Consider the following 18,528-nt stretch of genomic DNA (forward strand, 5'->3'; position numbering starts at 1 on the left):
TGAAGAATAGCTGGAAAGGGATTAGGCATGTTAGCTTGATGCTGGAGGAGGAAAGCTGTGTCTTGGCATTTCTTTCATGGGGAGCTGGGTGCAGGATGACTGGGAACACCCACTGAACTGAAGAATTAATTGTCCGGCTGCGCTGTAACCTCACCCATCACTTATACATTTTTCTCAAAGTTTGAAAGCAATGTTGCCAAATTAATTCCATTTTTCCTGAAATCCATCTCAATCCCAAGTTTACCTTAAATTTCCTCCACTCTTTGAACTCAGTGAACATCTGTTGTGGGGAAGGGGACATTTACATTGAAACATGTCAGAAGGTGAGCTGGAAGGAAGAAGGAGGAACATTTCAAGAGCGCAGTAGCATGAAGGTACTTTTTCACCCTTGATTCTGATGTAAACAGGTTTGGTGAACTGGGCAATGGGCTTTGAGTGCTTTCCATCTTATAAAATGGTGAAGCATTTTAGGATCTGAAGGTTGGAAAAGATTGTACTAGCACTACATCTTTATGAGTGTGTTTTCCATTTTTTCTCATGTTTTTCTTAAAATGTTTGTTTTTCCATCTCTCTACACGTCTTCTCTTTTCTCTCTTAGCTGGGAGAGGGGCAGATGCCTTGGTCCATCTCCTCCTCTGTGGTGGCACAAAAAGCAGGCAGTGCCATCACGTTACCTGTGCTGTGTCAGCCTCGGCTCGTTACACAGTCCTGAGAACTTTGCCCGTCACACAGCACAGCATAACATTTTTTACCTGCACCGATCCCTTTGGTGTTATGGACTATAGGAGGGAGATGAAGGCCAAGCACTTCTGATCTTCCTGGGTGGGAAGAAACACATGCCAGTTGCACTCCTTTTGTCTCCCCTTCTCGCCTCACCTTCTAATCCTGACTAGGATAAGGCAGGGTATTCACATAAAAGACACTGAAGAAGGAGAAAATCCATAGTCATGGCAGCAGGACAAAAAAATGAGAAATAAACAGAAAAGGTTTCAAGTCCTGCAAATAGAAACTCCTCTTGTTTCACATGACTAATAATTCAGACTCTCCTCTTCAGGTCTCCAGAAGCATTTATCTGATTTTTTTCTGAGCTGACCAAAGTCGGAGCACAGGCTGCCCTACAGGGAAATGCCTGCCAGCCACCACCTCTGAACAAACATTTCTCAAATTAAGTCTTATTTCACAAGAAAAGACAAACACAACATCCAGCCTGATAGATATCTGCATTTGATAGCTACAAAGAGCCAAGCAGCTCCCTTCAAGCGCTTGGAGCCAGGAAGGGGTGAACATCTCTCTCTCCAGGGACAGCTACCACGGGAGCCCCGCTTCCCCAAGCACGTCCTCCCGCTCCCGCCGCAGCGAAGGCCAGGTTTGAGTCCCGCAGCTGAGAATCTCGCCCTCTGCCCCCTCCCAGCACCTGCAGGCTGCTTCCTGCGCCAGCCAGGCCAGCTGCTTCCCCCGGTCTCTAAAGGGCACAGATTTCTCTTACGCTGTTTTTCTGCGCAGATTTATTTGCATAAAATGAATGATCTTTAAACCCTGGTTCTTCTTTTTTTAAGATCAAAAGCCTAGTGCCCTTCACTGCAGCTGTGTCTGTCTTTTAATGTGTGAGCCAGTATTATTTTAAAGATCTACGCAAACTGGCTTCAGGGAGCTCTTCTCTCCTGCAGTGCAAGAGGCTTTTGGGAAAACACGTATCAGTGAAAACTAAATCCAAAAGAATAGAGATGAGCGTAAAGCAGAGAACCCAAAACAGCATCTGGAATGATAAATATTCAAGCATATCTATCTCACATTAGGTATCTAAATCAGAACCTGTTTCGAGTCACTGTTTCAGTTCCCACGTTTTAGCCCTTAGAAAGTGAAAAGCAGGTAAAGAGAGGCAATGCTCACACAGAGGCATTCAGTGTCAAACTAATGCTTTTCTTTTCTCTTCCAAACAGGGCTTTCTGCAAATGTACCGTAACATTTTTGAAGAAGCCATCTGTAGGCAGAAAGAAGCTGATTTGTATGAATATTTGTTGTGACCTTGATTTAATAAGTGATCAATTATAGTCCATTAATTAGTCCTACAGATTGTTAGTGTGGAATAGAAATCTAGTGATTCAGTCTGAAGAGATTGGCTACTCACATTAACCAAGAGACACTATCACTTTTTGGCTGTGGATTTAGTTCAGTACAACTCTTGGTGTCAGTCTAATCTCAGTGAATGTCTACAGGAAAATGTAGAGGATTTTCTGCAGTCCTTCTAGGTCTTTATAAAACACCAGTCCTTAGCTTATTAGCTTTGAACTCTGTGTGGAGAAACTCTTGCAGATCTTAGATCAAGTGCTATTTTGGAGAGATCTAGCAGCTCTACTTATTATTTGGGTTGAACAGTTTTCCCTGTTGTAAGACCCCACTCTTCCTTGTTTGTGATTTTGCCAAACTTTTGAAAATGTTTGGGCAGGAGATTTTCCATGCCAGTTATCCAGCTTGAGCTACTTCCAAGATCCAAGTTAAGGATGAAAAATGCCTTTTTTCTCATGACCTGAAATTCTTGAGTGCCCTTTTTTGGGTGGGGGGTGGGATGGGTGACAGTTCTTTCACTCTCCGGAAAGGGCTTGCAGTGTGGCAAAAGAACTGGCTATAGTGCAGAGGATGGAGCACAAGAACAGCCTTTGAAACACCAGAGCAGTGTTCCAGGTACGTTTACAGACTGTGATTTTAGTACCTCCCAGAGTCCCTTCTCTCTGAGCAGAAACAGAATGGAAGCACACATTGCGGCAAGGAAACACGGGGATGGGAAGGACAGTGCCACCCCAGAAAGCTGGATTGTCCTTGTCCCTCTGTGCCCGGGGGACGCAGGGCACATCATTCAAATAGTCTTTGAAGAGGTAGGTGGTGCCACTGAAAGCCAGTGGGAGCTGTGCTTTGGGCAGATGAGGTGCCATGCTTAAAAATCCTAAAAATCAGGTGAGACACACTTCAAACAGAGCAATCAATTTTCTGGCAAGCTCTGGCTGTCATGATTTATATCGATGGGTATAGATGGGATCTTCACTCATGGAAATGCTGATCTCACAGACTGTCTTGAAAATAATAATTGTTTTCTGTGGAGGACAGACACTACACTGATGACTGCCATAGAAGGATAACATGGCCGTGTCATTCAAAGTGCTAAAACAGAGCGTAATGACCTTATTTCTGGTATTGCCTAGCTTTTGAATACTCGTCTTGGCAACCTTTGTATTGTTGATCTAATAGAAGTTTTATGTGCGATAATAGGACTCCGACAGGCTGGAATGCCAATTATTAGGCAGGCTTCTTAATCTCTTTCTAACCTTACAGTTCCAGCATGGAAAAAGCCCAGCCCTGAAATTGGGTTGTCAAATATGATTGATCGAAAACTATGGTTTTCAGCCATCATCTGTGGATCCCTGGAACAACTCCTGCAGGACTTGTCCAAGTTAACTGCTTGTTGTCAACCAGCTTGCATTTGAAATGCAGGATCTTCCCCTCCACTACATGGTTCTTTAGAGGTTTGCAAATGAAAAACATGGGGTTGAAGCATCAAGGCTGATTTTCCTGGTGTCCTATTCCTGGTGGCTTGCCAGTGGGGTGTGACTGGATACAGGTACCTGATTGTTGCCATGTGATTACAATAGAATAAACTGCTTGAAATGAAGATTGCATTGGGTGATGTCTTTTTTTTTTGTGTGTGTGTGAATTGACCAGATGCAGGTTATGACCATTTAGAACATTTTTGCTTAATCAGAATTACCCCGTGGTCCCTGGTGAAAAGCAATTTGGGAGCAGCCTATAGCTGGTATGCAGTATTTGAACAGTGACTGAGGTGACCGAATTCATGACTCATAAGGATGGTTTTGTTCCTTGTTCTCCCGTTGGGCAAGTGAAGCTTAGCTTCAGGTTTTGTGCATGATCACTCCCCTTGTACAAGTCCAAAATTGCCCTTTTCTGTGAACATTTCCAAATGTTGCTTAAAAATCTACTGCTTGGCACAAACAATAGACCCTGTCAAATCCAATGTGCACTTGAACACCTGCAGGGCCTCTGGAAACTGGCTCCTGATTGCTGAAGAAACATGAACAACTTAAATTAAAGGCAGTAAATGCTTCACCTCACGCTTCCTTTTTATTAAAATGCCTACAAACTTTTTTTGCCCTTATGATATTTCTATAGTAAGTGAATCACTTGCAAAGATGTGAATGAATGTTTCCAGAAAACGTTTTGTATGCACAAGATCTGGCGAGGGAAATTGCTTGGTTGTGTACAGGACACCTGGAAGAGCTGTGTGTCACTTGTAGGTCACTACAGCATATCAGATATTGCAAGAGCAAAATAGCTATAACATAGCATCATAAATCAAAACACACAGCAATTTCCCTTGTTGACTACTCTAAGTCTGTTGACTCCCGGGTGTTGTGGATTTTGAGCAGCTCCGCAGGGGCTGATACTAGGCTGTGCATTAGTCATTAGGTTTGTTAATTATATGATTGCCTTTTATAGATTTTGAGAGACAAAACCTGTAAAAATTAGAAGCTCCCACAGTTTTTTGATAAAATAATCTAGCTGCTCTTTTAAGAACAGAAACCTAAAGGGTTCAATAAAGGAACAGGATATTTTACTAAAGTGGTTTGCACTCTAGACATAAAGGCTAATAGGGGGCTGTTCTAAGGGGAGAAGGAAGGGGACGAGAAGGGTTTTGGTCTGTCCTCCAGATTTCCACATCTGGATCCAGCCATTGTGTTGCTCCTGGCCACTGTAGGTAGCCAGGCTGTTTGTATTCTGCCACATGGGCAACCGGGATTTGAACGTTGCAGTTAGGCTTAAATCAGGACCTGCGGAGGAACTTCATCTCGACTGGGGCCATTCACTCTGCCTCCCTTTGTAGTCAATGGAAAAAGAGGGGGGCAACTGGGGAGCATGGGTTTTTAGGCATCCGTTTGAGGATGAGACATGACATGGCCAAGACTCCACTACCTGTATTAACTAAGTCTGTATTTGCTAAACATTATTTATCATGCCGTACCCAGATGTCCAGCATGTCTCTTGCACTATAGCTCCCATAGTCACTTGATGTATAGCTGCAGCTCCCCATGCTAACCGTGCTGGGCTGTACTTGCAAGTCTGGCTAGGAAGTCACTCCAAGTATAAAAGACATCTACAGGGTCTCAGCACTTGGCTGAGCAGTTCTCCGAGACAGGAGAGGCTCCACTTAGGAGGCAGCGAGCTGTGGGAGCTGGGGCGCCCCTGCTACCTGCCACCTCCCCTGGAGCTGCCGGAGCACACGGGACAGTAGCAGGAGCAGAGTGGTGAACAGAGCACCACAGCAACCCCAGTGCAATGGTGTCTTGCTGTGACATCTCCTGGGACACCAGGAGACAGGGGGAGATTGCATTCCTTCTCCCCCAGATCCATAGCTCGTTTCCATACTAAACTATTCTCACTCCAAGGACCTTGCTCACATGCACTTCTCCCCATAACTCAAGAGTTTTTTCTTTCCTCTGTAAATCACACACATAGTGCACTATAGAGCCCCATTTATGAAAACAAGATCTATAACAAAATTGTCTTAACACCAGTAAATCTTCTTTTAATGAATTGGGCCTGTAGCTTCAATTATGAAGCTGGGCTGTGACGGCTGCTAAGCGAGCCATGCCAACAACAACACTGAGGCAGATCACTGTCATAAGGGTGTTAGGAGAGTCTCGGGAAAGGCTTGGACGCTCCCTCTTTCCCTTCAAGCACTTTCACATCTGCACTGCATTATATCCCCGTCCAGATGACTTCGCTGGGATCTCCAGTGTTCTTGGGAGTATTTACATTATCAGAGAAGAAACCACTAATTTATTTGTTCAGTCTTCCACATGAATATACACATAACCCAGTGTGAAACAGCTCACATTTATCTGGTTTGCTTTGTTTTCAAATGGACCTACCCTGGATTTTCAGTTTTACAGTGTGTATAAAGAATTAAACTCTTTAATTAGATTGTAAACCCTCTGGATCACATTTTTGCCCTGGGTCTGTGCACTACATACCATCAGAGACTACTCTCCTTCAGCATTATTAGAAATAGATAGAGGACTTCCAGGTATCCTGTAGGAGCTGGACGGGCCACTTACGGGGAGGGGCAGATCTAGTGGCCGATGTGGGAAGGCTGAAGATGCTATTTCTGTCCTCTCCCTTGGGTGGTACATTTGGGCCATCCATAAGACAGGGTGTTGTGGAGCCCAATTTTCCTTTTTCTGGCAGTGAGAAATGGCCAGTGGACCCTGGGATAGGAGATGCTCTTACCTTTGTGGTCTTGGGCACAGAGAAAGGGGCAAAGCACAAAGCAAATGCTCACCCTCAAACCTTCCTGCCCTCCGCTGTGACCAGTGTGATGATAGAGGCAGTGGGCTGGAGGGACCCAATTGCCTGCTCCTGCTCTGTGCAGGACCTCAGATTTCCATCTTTAATGTGAAGACCAGGATGATTTTCGCCCATTCTTGTCATATTGACACCAATTACGAGCTTTTCTTGCTACCTGCTTCTTCTGTTGGCCTCATAGAGTAGCTCTCTTGAGTCATTTTGGTGCTGTAGTAAAACTCAATATTGCAGAGGACCTCTTTGGCTCCATTTTATTAGGTGGCCTGCACTTGTCCTGTTTTCTGTCTTTCTGCAGCAGGCTGAGTCATGTTGATTTAGTGATGGAAGATCCCTTGATGGAGAAATGGGAGAAAGGAATATTAAAACAATAAATTCCACTTACTGGAATGCTTGGCCTAGAGACACCTGGTCCTGTGGACTTTCATCAGTGAAAGTGGATACTGGTCCAAGTAGAGCTAATGCAGCACATAGGCACTCTTGTGTACTGCAGGGTGGACTGCAAGGTGGGGTGATGTCTGGATTAATGACAAAACCAGACACCCAGCTTGCTAAAGAGAGATTGCTGAGCACTGAGGAGAACTACTGAGGTTTTTGTGTGTTGTAGTATCTCCTTCCCTGAAGTGATGTGGTTTATTAGAACTGGTAAAGAAGAAAAAGATAGTGAAAGTATGATAATTTCCAACACAATCAGCTGAAACTGGGCTTCTACACAATGTTAATCATCCAGCTTTGTTACTGCTTTTGTTTTTGGCTTGGACAGGAGTTTCAGTTTGGGGAAAATTTGGAGAAATTTGAGGAATATTTCTCTGCAGATTTTGAGGTTTTCTTAAAAAAGGTAGGATTTTTTTTTTTAAGAATCACATTCAAAAATTCAAAATTTCAAATCGGGTTACTGCAAAGATGTATTTCTATGCATTCCCTTACTTTAATTTAATCTTCAAAAAAATTCTGATGAAAACAGATACATTCTGCAGAAAATGTCCCTTCTGCTTAGCCCTACCCCGATCCCGACGTAAACCACCGTCCTGCACAGCATTGCTTGGCTGGGGAGGGGTGGCCGTGCCTGACCGTGCACGCAGGTCCTTGCTGGCTGCCTCCTCTGGGTGCTCACACTGCTGGGAGAGAGCCATCAGCTGTCACCTATGGGTATGGACCCGAGAGCGGTAGAAAGGCTGCAGATGTTTAAGCTCCTGAAGAGCCAGAGCAGTTTGGGGTATAGCAGAGAAGAGGTGTGGAGGTGTGCATTCGGCATGGCCTTCTGGTGACATCCACACGACAGCTATGGTGCTTGGGAATTTGAAGATGAATATTTCTCCTGATGATAGCTCAGTTTCTGAAAACCAGCCGGGGACACATCAGTAAGGTCAGGCATTGCTCATGAGTCAAAAATGAGACAGTACTAAAGCTCACTCTTTATCTATATATCAAACCCTAAATGTTCTGGTCTGGAAAATCATTTTGCTGGTTTAGACTAACCATTAAAGGCCCTGGGCTTGGGGTCAGCTGCATGACCCAGGCGGGGATTTAAGGGAAGGGTGTGACTGAGAAACCAAGAGAAAAGCCCACAGGACTGCGGCCAGTTTTAGTCAGAGGAACTGCTTTGTTATTGTATTACAGCTGCATGGTGTTTTTAACTATAAAACATGCTTCAGACTCAGGCTGAAATGAGCTCGGGTGCCGCAGTGATTCATACAGCAAAACAATTTACAAATCCCACATGAAGCAGTGTTTGAAAGTCCTTTGAAAGCATTGTTTGGCCAGCAGCAGGGCTCTTTTCAAGCTCGACTCTGGTTGCAACTCTTATTTCTAAAGGTACAGCTATACAAACAAGTGACTGTGGGGATGTGCATTTACATCACATCATGTTTTCCACAGCAAGGTCCCATTCACAGCCTGTGGTAAGTGAGAAGTTGCCGAACCTAAAGGGAAATTTGCTCCAAGGCAAGAGGCTGCCTCTGAGAAGTTGCCGCTAGCAGCTACACTGACACCGCAAATCCACACCTCCATCATTCAGAGTCACCTGTTTGTGTAGCTGTACCCTGTGTGACTAATCCACTTGCTAGAGGTGCAGTTTCATGGCTGTACGAAGCAGCCGTGCAGGAGGTACATGCAGAGTGTGCTGGGTATTGGAAATGGGTACAGCTACTTGAGCAGTCAATGCAGAGAGAGGGAAGAAGTCCAGTGTGTCACTTTACAAGCCTATGTATTACAGTGTTATCTGCCTCCTCCATCCATTGCTTGGAATATTCTGGCTAGGGGGATGTTTTCCAAATAAATCCTAATCCTGACTCTTACAATCAAAAGGAGATGGGCTGAATTCGCTGTCTGCTCCATCAGACACTACGCAGTTACTGGCCACCAGCGTGGAACTAGCAGGGACCTGCTGGAGGCACTTGCAGCCTTGCAGGAAAACAGCTCCTGCACTTCTGATGAGCTCCTACGGACAGTGCAGGGCCTGGGTTGGTGGAAGCCTTATCTCGTTGTGTGGAGAGGCCATAGACTCAGAGTAGATTTCATTTTATACACTTCATTCATAGACTTCATTTTATCTGTTACCCTCTTTTATAGGAGCAAAAGGGAAACAGTGTGTGAATGGGACAAGGATTATACTATTAAGTCTATCCATATTCCCCCACAGCTGGGATTTCTAGTGCCTCTAATTCCCTAAATTAGTGGAGAGGTTAAATAGTGCCAGAGAAATATGGGCTAAGGTTGGAGCTCCAGCCAGCCAATATCTAGGTAATAATTTAAAATGTATTATTCATGAACCCTTTATTAATGTTCACATTAAGTCATTATAATTCTTTCAGTACCAATGTCCCTGCTTCACATGAGAGGTGTTTAATATTAGCTGCTGTTCAGCCCTTTCCAGCCAAATAAAATCAGTCTTAGTTCATTCTGTCTCGCTTAGATCAACAAACACAGAACATAATGAACTCGCCCCACTCTATGACTTACCTTGCCAGGATGGGAAAGGGAACGTACCACAACAAAACATTCCCCAGCTCTTTCTTTTGACAGCACACGGTCCAACTTGGGCAAGGACCGTGGCAGTGCCACAGGGTACTACACCCTCTGGACTCCTCCATCCACTTGTAGAGGAGAGCCACCGTGCCTGCCCTCCCCAGCGCCAGCAGCTTTGGAAGGCAATACGGCAGTGCAGCGGGTCCTGCGGTTAGACTGCTTTCCAGAAAGGCTCGAGGAGGGATATTCCCAGCAGCAGCCTCTCTCCTGCCCCGTGGCCCCTGTGCAAGGCACGGGGTGGCTGCTGGGTTGGACGCTGTGCGAGCAGCCCTGGTGCTGGGCCGGCGACACGGGAGGTCCAGGCTCTGCGGCAAGTAACGGAAAGCTGGCTCACCTCTTGAATGAGTCCCATTCATAATGATGGAGACAGGAGAATTTGGGTATACCCACCCCCATCTCTATTAAGAGTTTGAAAGCAGGGCACTGGGAATGTTTTTTGAATTGTGAAAGCGATGCCAAGAACAAAACCATAGAATAATGTCAAGTTCTTCTGATTAAATCTAAAATTTTCCCACTATTACTTGAAAATTAGAAGCAGACAAAACTATCCATCATGTTATAGATAACTTGGCTGCAGAAATATGGCATCAGCAGATGCTGAAAAGTAAAAGCTAACATGATTAGTAGACTATTAATTCTAGCAGCAGCCTTGCCTGTATGGGATCCATGTGTTTAGATAAGGTCTTTGGAGCAAAGACCACCTTTTCTGTATATCTGCAAAGCAGGTGGCATAGGTCTGAGCATGAGACTAAAAATCTGGTCTTGCAAAACTGGCAATGACCTTTGAAAATTTTGGCCCATCTGAAGAATTGCCAGAGTCTTGTTCTTCTATTGATCCAAAGCTTGATGATATCCCTAAGTTTCTTTCCACTGAGCTGGTTAGGCTGACTTGGATCCGGCATCCAGATATACCCATCCAAAAACTAGGTTTTCAAAGCACATTGCAGCTCCTGGAGTTCATAAAAGCTGTGATTACAGAACTGGTAGTCAGTGCTCTACATGATGCAGTTTGCATGATGATACATTGGGCACTGACCCCTCCAGGCCTCCCAAGCCTCTATTTTTTTGTGGCTGGTGTTTTCCAGGTGCTTTAACCTAGCCGCTGCAAATACCCCTTTCCCCATTTGTGCAGGGAAAAAAAAAAGAAAAGGACTTGATTAAATACTGTTAAAGGCTTGATAACTGCTAGTATGGTTATAACTGCTAGTATGGTTAGCCCCACTGAACTGCAGTGCTTTTCTTTTCCCTGGGAAAATGGAGAAGAAATTGCATCCTGCTGAGTTTTGGCAACAGTTTGGCAGGGGAAGGTCCATAAAGAAAACACTATCAGCAAAGGTCTTGTGAAAAACAAACTTCAACATCACTTGATCCAAATAGTCCCGTTAAATCATGTTAAATGTTTTCTATGCATCCACGAAGGGTATGACAGCTGGTGTCTCCATATCACTGCAGCCTGGGTTAAGTTACAAATTATACACATACCGTCCTCTGCTAGCCTCCTTCTCATGAATCCGGCTTGGCCCTTCCAAATCAATTTGGCTATAGCATTTTCTGGCCCGATCTTTAGTATTTTAACATAAATAATGTGTGTTGCAGTTCGTCTGTCAGGATTCTTGTTTCCTGGGTGGGATCCATTCATGTTCCCTTTCCTGGGAAAGGCAGTGATTTCCTCATGGTGGGTGAAAGCTTGCCACCACGGCCGCTCTCTGCCGAAATAGCTGTCCCTCACCCAGGAACGCGCTGTGCTGTACAGCTCCCAGCCGTGCCTCGTCTGACCTCCAGAAGTCACCCCGTACCACGGCTCAGTCATGGGAATTGTGACAGCCCAGAGAAAACCCACAGAAGACCAGAAGACTCTTTCGTATCCGTGACCTCTCCGTCATTTTGATGTCACTACATTTCATTAATTCCAGCAGTTTTTATGTTAAAAATCTTGCTTGCAGGTGAAGAGGAAGCTCACTTTATACTAACCGAAACCTTAACAGTAACTCAAGAATCACTGCTAGTCTAGATCTAATTGTTACAGAAAAAGAAAGAATAACAGTGCAGTTAAAATTGTCTCAGACACACTGAATTTCTGCCCCTTTTCCTGGTGTCAGGCTCACCTGCCCCTGCTCCTCCGTGCCCCGAGGTGGATGGTCCCAGTCTGGTGGGGCTGGGGGTGTTGCAGCGAGTCGGGGGCATCTGGAGTGCTTTGCGGGGAGGAGCGTGATGTTCAGGTTGATGGTGTCTCCTTTCTCAATCCAGGACCCACTTGGAGTCATTTTCATAGGTTTGCTAATATGCTTTTTTACACCCTTCTCTTTCTCCACTGGTCTGCAGCTCCATGTTTCATTGGCATGTACTATATGTGGTGCCTTTTACATATGTTGGGTACTATTTCTTTGCTCTCTTTTCTACCCTAAAACCAGTTTTATCCAGCTCCACTTTTATCAGACTGACTATGGGAGAGATGCTTATAGCAGTGGGATCACCAGTGCCAGCCTGTGCCCTGTCTCTCATCATCCCATGCCAGTGCTCCTCTGCGCCTCATCCTGCATCTCCACTTCTCGATGGCTGTTGTAGCAGGCCTGTCCTCCTCTGCACTACATTATTATATTAGTCATAAATATCTCATTCTGCACAGAATACCTGCTATCTCTATAAAAGTATGCTTGTTCCATGCAAAGATATACAAAAGTAAAACAAATTAGCTTTGCGCACGCTGCCACTTAGAGAACTTGCTGCCACAGCTAAATGAAGCGAAGCAAAGTAAAACAAAGCTGCAAGCAGGTCAAGAAGAGTTCAGACCAAGCACAGCCCAAAAGCCCCAGTTCTGAGGCCTTACAAATTCAGTGCAAAGCTTCTGGCCTGCTCCTGAGAGAGGCAGCGCTGTACTACAGGACTACATCATTGCGCGATGCTCTGCGCAGCCTCATGGGCAATAGCTTTTCCAGTGCCTCACCTAAAAACCAGACCGCAGGCTTTGGAGCATGCGAGGATGGATGACAGTGACATGCAAAGGCAGTGGCATGCTTCAAGCATTATACCAGTCTGTGCTTGCTTTTTTGATTAGCTGTTTGAAAGCTGCTGGTGGAGAAGTGCTGTTGTGGGTGATGGAACAGGTATCTCTTGCTTTTTGTCTCTTGAGCTCTTGAACTTCTGGCCTGTTTTAGCAGAGTCAAAGGCTGGGTTTGACAGCTCAGCTGCGTCCCAGCAGGCCTGGGAAGGCGTACCTCCTCAGGCTTACCCTGCTTGCTTCCAGGAGAGAGGAAAACACTTCACATTTGGCGTGGGCAGCTTGTCAAAATTCTTTTTATTTTCCATTTCAGACACATCGTTTCCCAAGTAAATAACTCCTGAGAACTTCTGGCATCACCGCATTATATTTGTGTCCTTTAAAGAGAGATGAGTGGCCACGTCTGCATCAGGCTGGCTTTCACTGAGTTAGAGTCACGGGGCACTTGGCACTTTTAACCCAAGCTGTCAATAAGTCTTGCCCTGGCAGTCCTGCTGTAATGAGACACTTAGTGCCGCCGAGCGAGGAAAATGCCACTTCTGTTTGCAAAGTGGACACGCTTCCCTGGGTAATAAATGAAGCGAGTCACTGTCCATATGGGCTGGCAGTTATCTTCTGCTCCTTGCTCCTTGATTTACTGTGTGTGTGAGGAGCACATCAATATTGCAAATTAAATACCAAGCGGATAGGTGATCTTTTGAGTTTGCATCTTAGAAGGAAAAAACTTTCAAGCAGAGGTTTCAGCTTTCCTCTTCTCTTCTTCTGTTCAAATCATGGCACGCAGCTGATCTAACAGTGTTTGATCAGGGGTTTTTATGCAGCTCCAGGCTGCAGAGACTGTTCAGGGCTTTTTCTCTTCTCTTTCTCCCTCTTCCTCTCTCTGTCTCTCTTTCAGTAGTTAAATTTTACATCAAAGGCTGGTTGAAGCTTTTAGACTAGTATTACACCATTGTTTAAGTGGAAGCTGCTTAAAATCTTGCATAATTACACTGTCTTTGCGTATCTGTTTTGCTCAGTGGCCCCTGTGGCATGTGGAATCAGTGAGTCTCTTAGAAGTATCGGGGCAAGGCACAGTTTACCCAATGAAAATGCTAATTAGAATGGAAGAACATACTGTATGCATCCCACATGTTTAGCTCTAAAAAAATGTGAAAAATCCTTAGCCTTAACACTCTAAAGATGTCAGATATACTTCTCTCAGACGATGCCTTGGGAGCCCTAGTAAGCCTCAGCAGAGAGAGATCACTTTGTTAATGCTCCCCCGATAATTAGATCCACATGCACACACAATACACCATGAGCCCTGTCTTGCTTTTCAACCTCAGGCCTGTGACAGTGGTTTATGTTGAACTTCAGGGTGTGTTTTACAATATAAAATATCACAAAAATATGTCAACTAAATATTGAAGCTACCAAATGAAGCCCCCGAGCTAGGAAAGGCCAATATCCATGCCCGTGCTACCCCCCTGTGCCTCCTTGTGTCCCATCCTGCACAGTGGCAGAGCCTCTGGTTGCACAGCCAGATGCTACATCTCCTCTATAGGACCTCTGTCTTGCCCAGGGTACAGCAGGCTACCGTTAATTAACCAACAGCTAATCAAGAGATTGGTTTCATCCTGTTCCTCAGAGGGTAACCCAGTGCCTTGGGTACTGCAGCCTGCTCAGCCTAGGGCAAGGTCAGGCCACAGACCCTGCAGCTGGAGCTCAGCGGCAAGTTGCCATCACCTAGGGGAGGTGGTGAGGATGTGGCTGTCCTCCCACCTTCTCCAGGCATCCCATCCGCCCCAGCAGACCTGGCTCCTTCCTCTGTGTCCTCCTTCCCTCCTTCCTGTGGGGAGACCCCACCGATCTCTCTGTCCTTCACTTCCCACTAAAGGCAGATGCTGCATCCCGCCCCTTGCCACCCTGTTGGCAAAGGACATTTGGGAGCCCAGGAGGGAGCGTGTGCCCAGGCTCACGGGGCTCGTGGGGCAGCAGCAGCACGGCCGCTGTGGTGGCACATCTGGGGCAGCACCGTGCAGCAACAAAGGGGCAGCAGGGCAGGCTCGCTGCTGTGGCACCGCTGGAGCCTGGCAGCTTCTGTCTCTAACAAGCATATGAGAAGTGCAAGTTCTCAGAGGCAAGAGGGACCCTTAACTTGGGGAATGTTCCTGGGAGGGCTTATATCTGCAATGGCAATGCTAAACTGCCGCTCCAGCACATAGCAGTAGCTAGAGGAGGCTCATCAGCAAGGCTACAAGGAAGATTGTTAGTGTTTACAGTGAGCTGAGCAGTGTATATTTTATTTTAGCCTTACTCTTGGAAATGGATGAATTATTTTATACTGCACTCTCCAGGTCACAGGGCCCCTTGCAATGCCAGCACTTTGCTACAGACCATTTCTGAAAGATAAAGGAGGTGAGACCACATCACTACCCACTGGAGGAAGGGTCCACTTCGCCCCTTCCTTTTGCCTCCCCCCCCCACGCCTCGCACTGTGTCCCCAAAGCCACACGTGTGCCCAGGAGCCCGGCCCGCAGCTCTGGCATCGGTCGGTAGTGAAGAGGCTCACGGGATGATTTCCACCCCGCACTTGGCGTGTGTCAGGACTCACCTTCCCTTCCCTCGGCCCCAGGGCTGCCGTGCAGACACAGAGTTTATGCATTAGTGCAAGAGGAGGGGATCCTGTCCTTTGGAGGAGGAGAGCATTACAACATAAATAACTGCAGAAAACGAAAATTACGTTAAGAAAACAAGTCCAAAGGTTTAACCGTTAAAGTGGAAAAATAACATTTCATAAACATGATCTTCCTAACACTGCCTAATACAGCTCTCCATGTCACGCAGCACAATAATTTCCTGTTCAGCTTCACTTTCTGAGCAAAACCAGAGATGAAGATTGGCAAGCCCCAACGGGAGAGCCGGGGCTCTCCCCGCAGCCCCAGCCACCAGAGAGGGCCTGGGTTCTGCTCTCTCGCTCTCGGCATAAGCCACTTTAGCCACCGGGTGATCCTCTTGAATCACTTTTTAACCAAGTCAAGAAGACTTCTATGGCAACAGCCTTGTTTGTGTGTGAGTAATGAAGGGGATTTCTAGCTTAGTAGTGAAGGGGGAGGGGAGGGAAGAGAAGACATTTGGCCAAGACTGCTTGCACAAGTAAAAACCAGATTTCCTCCACATCTTGCTTCACAGTAAGTTTTTGGAGAACCAGAGCTCTATCAACATGTAATTACTATTTGCTTTCACTACAGATTTCTTTTTTTTTTTTTTTTTTTTTGCCATTGGGGCATTGCTGTTTCTGGCTCTGGTAGAAGCCAGCTTGCTCTGCAGGCTGAAGTCCCCGTGCATCTACCTGCTGCTGTGTTTGCAGGGGAGACCTGGCTCTGCTCCGGGTCTGTCCTCCCTCCGCTCGCCCTTTCCTTCCCCCTCCGCCTCCACGAAGAGCTGACTTTCGCACGTTGTACAGCATGTCCTGAGGTGTGAGGAGGTTTGTTGATTGTACGCGGCTGAATCCAGATTGTTTTTCCATTTTGATAGAGCTATATTTAGGCTGTCCAGTAACTGCGTCCTGGACTTTCTAAAATAAATCAATGCACAAGGCCCCGATTCAGCGACCGCCTGTGCCGGCGCGGAGCCCTGCCTGCCCCCGGCTTGCCTGCAGCCTCCGGAGGCTTTGAACAGCCGCTGGCAGAGATCTGGTTGCAGGTTCAGGGTTTAACAAGTCTCTTCTCCTGCCCCACTCTGCCCTTGTGTCCTGCCTGCCAGCTGCTGACCTGCACTCAGGTTAATATAGCTCTGGAATGAATTCAGCTGAATTACAGATTTGCACCTATGCAGAGAGGCCGTAGCTCCTGGGGTATTTTCCTATTTTAACCATCACTCGATACCCATTTAGATTTGTGAAAAAATAACTGCCCTTCTGCAACCTTTGTAGGAAACAAGTCAAACAAAACAATCTCTTCTATTGCAAGAAGCAGAGTTTGGTCCTAAATCTCTATTTTTATCCCAGGGATCCAGTTATAAACTGAACCAAGAGAAAGGACTGTAATTTTCATAAGTTGTTCTGCAAAAAGTGGAGAGCCAGTCACAAGAAATTTTCCTCTTGCTCGATGAAGACTTTTTTCTTTATTGTAGGCTGGATATTGTGGAGCTAGTTAGAAATTTCAGTCTACAGGACTTAGGCCTGAAGGCTCAAATATTACTTCCCCCGTATTTCAAACGTACAAAGATCTGATTTTGTCCTGTGCCTTTTAGCCGCCAGTAGTTGGGTTTTTAGCCACATACTGTCACTGCAATAGAGAATTCACAGCTAGAAGTTTGTTTCAGCTCTTTTTTGTAAAGACTTTTCTATGTCTCTGTAAGACTCACTGACATATTTATCTTACAGACCAGCCGTAGGCTGATGTTAGTAGCATCATTCAGAGGTTTTTGCAGAACTGAATTCCCACTGGGCTGGCAAGGCGGAGTGCCAGCAGCCGGGCTGGCCCCACAGAGGGTTCATCGCAGAGCGGAGTGGAGGATCTCTGGCGTGAAACTGATTTTCATACCTAAAATATCAGCCTTGAAGACAGCCACATTCTCCTTTATTTAGAAGTCATTTGAGACAATGTTAGTAATTAATTGACTGTTCAGTTTTTGTAGTTGAGATAGGATTTTTATCAAGCTTTCAGTCAGACAGCATTGAAATTGAAACATGCAAAACATCATCCATCCGCCCGGTCTAGTCCAGCTCTGTGTCTCTTCTCATGCTGAAGTGTAATCGCATTCTCCGTTTACCAGACCTCGTATAGCCAAACTATGTGTGGGTGACATTTATAAATAAAAGGTGTCATTGCTGTGGTCATGTAGATTTTGAACAGCACACAGCTATTCACCGAGGTGTAAGCTTGCCAATATCAGGCAATGTGAACATCCAGAGTTCAAAGGAATGGTCAAAGCCTACCAAATTGCGACATTTCTCATAAATAAAAATGCTCTAGTGTATCAGCTGGCGGGAATTCAGTGCCTAATCTGTCTCATCATTGACTGGAGCGATAAGGACACTGCAGTTGGAAAGGTGCCATTCTGGGAAGCTCTCACATCTAGTCTGTAAAGTAATTCTTGGAGATTTTCAACAGTTTTGTCTAATCAGCTTTTTTATTGTTGTTTTCTTTTTAAGAAATCTTGTGACTTCTGCTCCTGTGATCCGGCCAGACCCAAGGGTGAGGGGCTGAGAAGCTTCAAATCAAATCAGATGTGAGAGCTAAATAAATTGGGGTGTTCTTGGCAAGGCTTCTCAGAAACACAGAAACAGATGTAAAAAGAGGCACAGACGAAACAGCAATGCCTCAGCTGCTCCTAATGAGAGCCCCGGGCAGGGAGCTGGTTAACCCTGCTCAGGGGCTTGCAGGCTCCGGGCTAACTGGAGAAGAACCCAAAAAGGCAGTGTCAGCACATGCAAGAGTTAAAATGGCTCTTAACCAACCTTGTGAGCTGCCACCACACGCTGCCGGTGGTGTGCAGTGGAACATATCGCACAGCCTAGCAAGGCTTCGCTGTCTGTCTTGTGAGGTCTTGTGCAGTCACCATGAAATGATCAATTCAGCCATTTTTGGCAGAGCTTAGCTAGAGAACGTGCCTGAGAAAATGCACAGACTGTCACTGTCACCAGTGTGGCCTGTGCTGGCATGAAATTCAAGGTATATGAAGGATTCAAGAAGAGTCATTTTCCAGTGGTGCCAGGTTTGGGGTCTGTCTTGCTGCACCAGCAAACTCTTTACTGAAAGAAAAAAAATAGAAAATATGTCATAATACCCTCCTCAGCAGAAAGGTTGCTGCTGCCCTCTGAATACTGGCTGGAAAAATTCCCATGCACTTCAAGTGCCTGTGGTTATATTAGTCATGCAACGATGAGAAAATAGTCTGCTCTGGGGGCTAGGCTGGCTCTGGCTGGGGGAGTGGGACGGAGCTGGCTTCACCCAGCCGCTCCACCTTTTCCTTCCAGACCGACACCGAAAGGGGAAGAAACCACGGACAAACATGCACAGCAGCTCAGGGCTGAAAAGTCAGTGGGGCAGATCCACTGCTGAAGCCCTGCTGAGGAGGGCACGAAAGAATACATGCACTGGGTATTTTCAAGGGCTGAGAAGTTGTATTTTAGCAATTATTTTGAAATG

This window comes from Platalea leucorodia, assembly GCF_965183815.1.
Source record: "Platalea leucorodia genome assembly, chromosome: 1".
NCBI lineage: Eukaryota > Metazoa > Chordata > Aves > Pelecaniformes > Threskiornithidae > Platalea > Platalea leucorodia.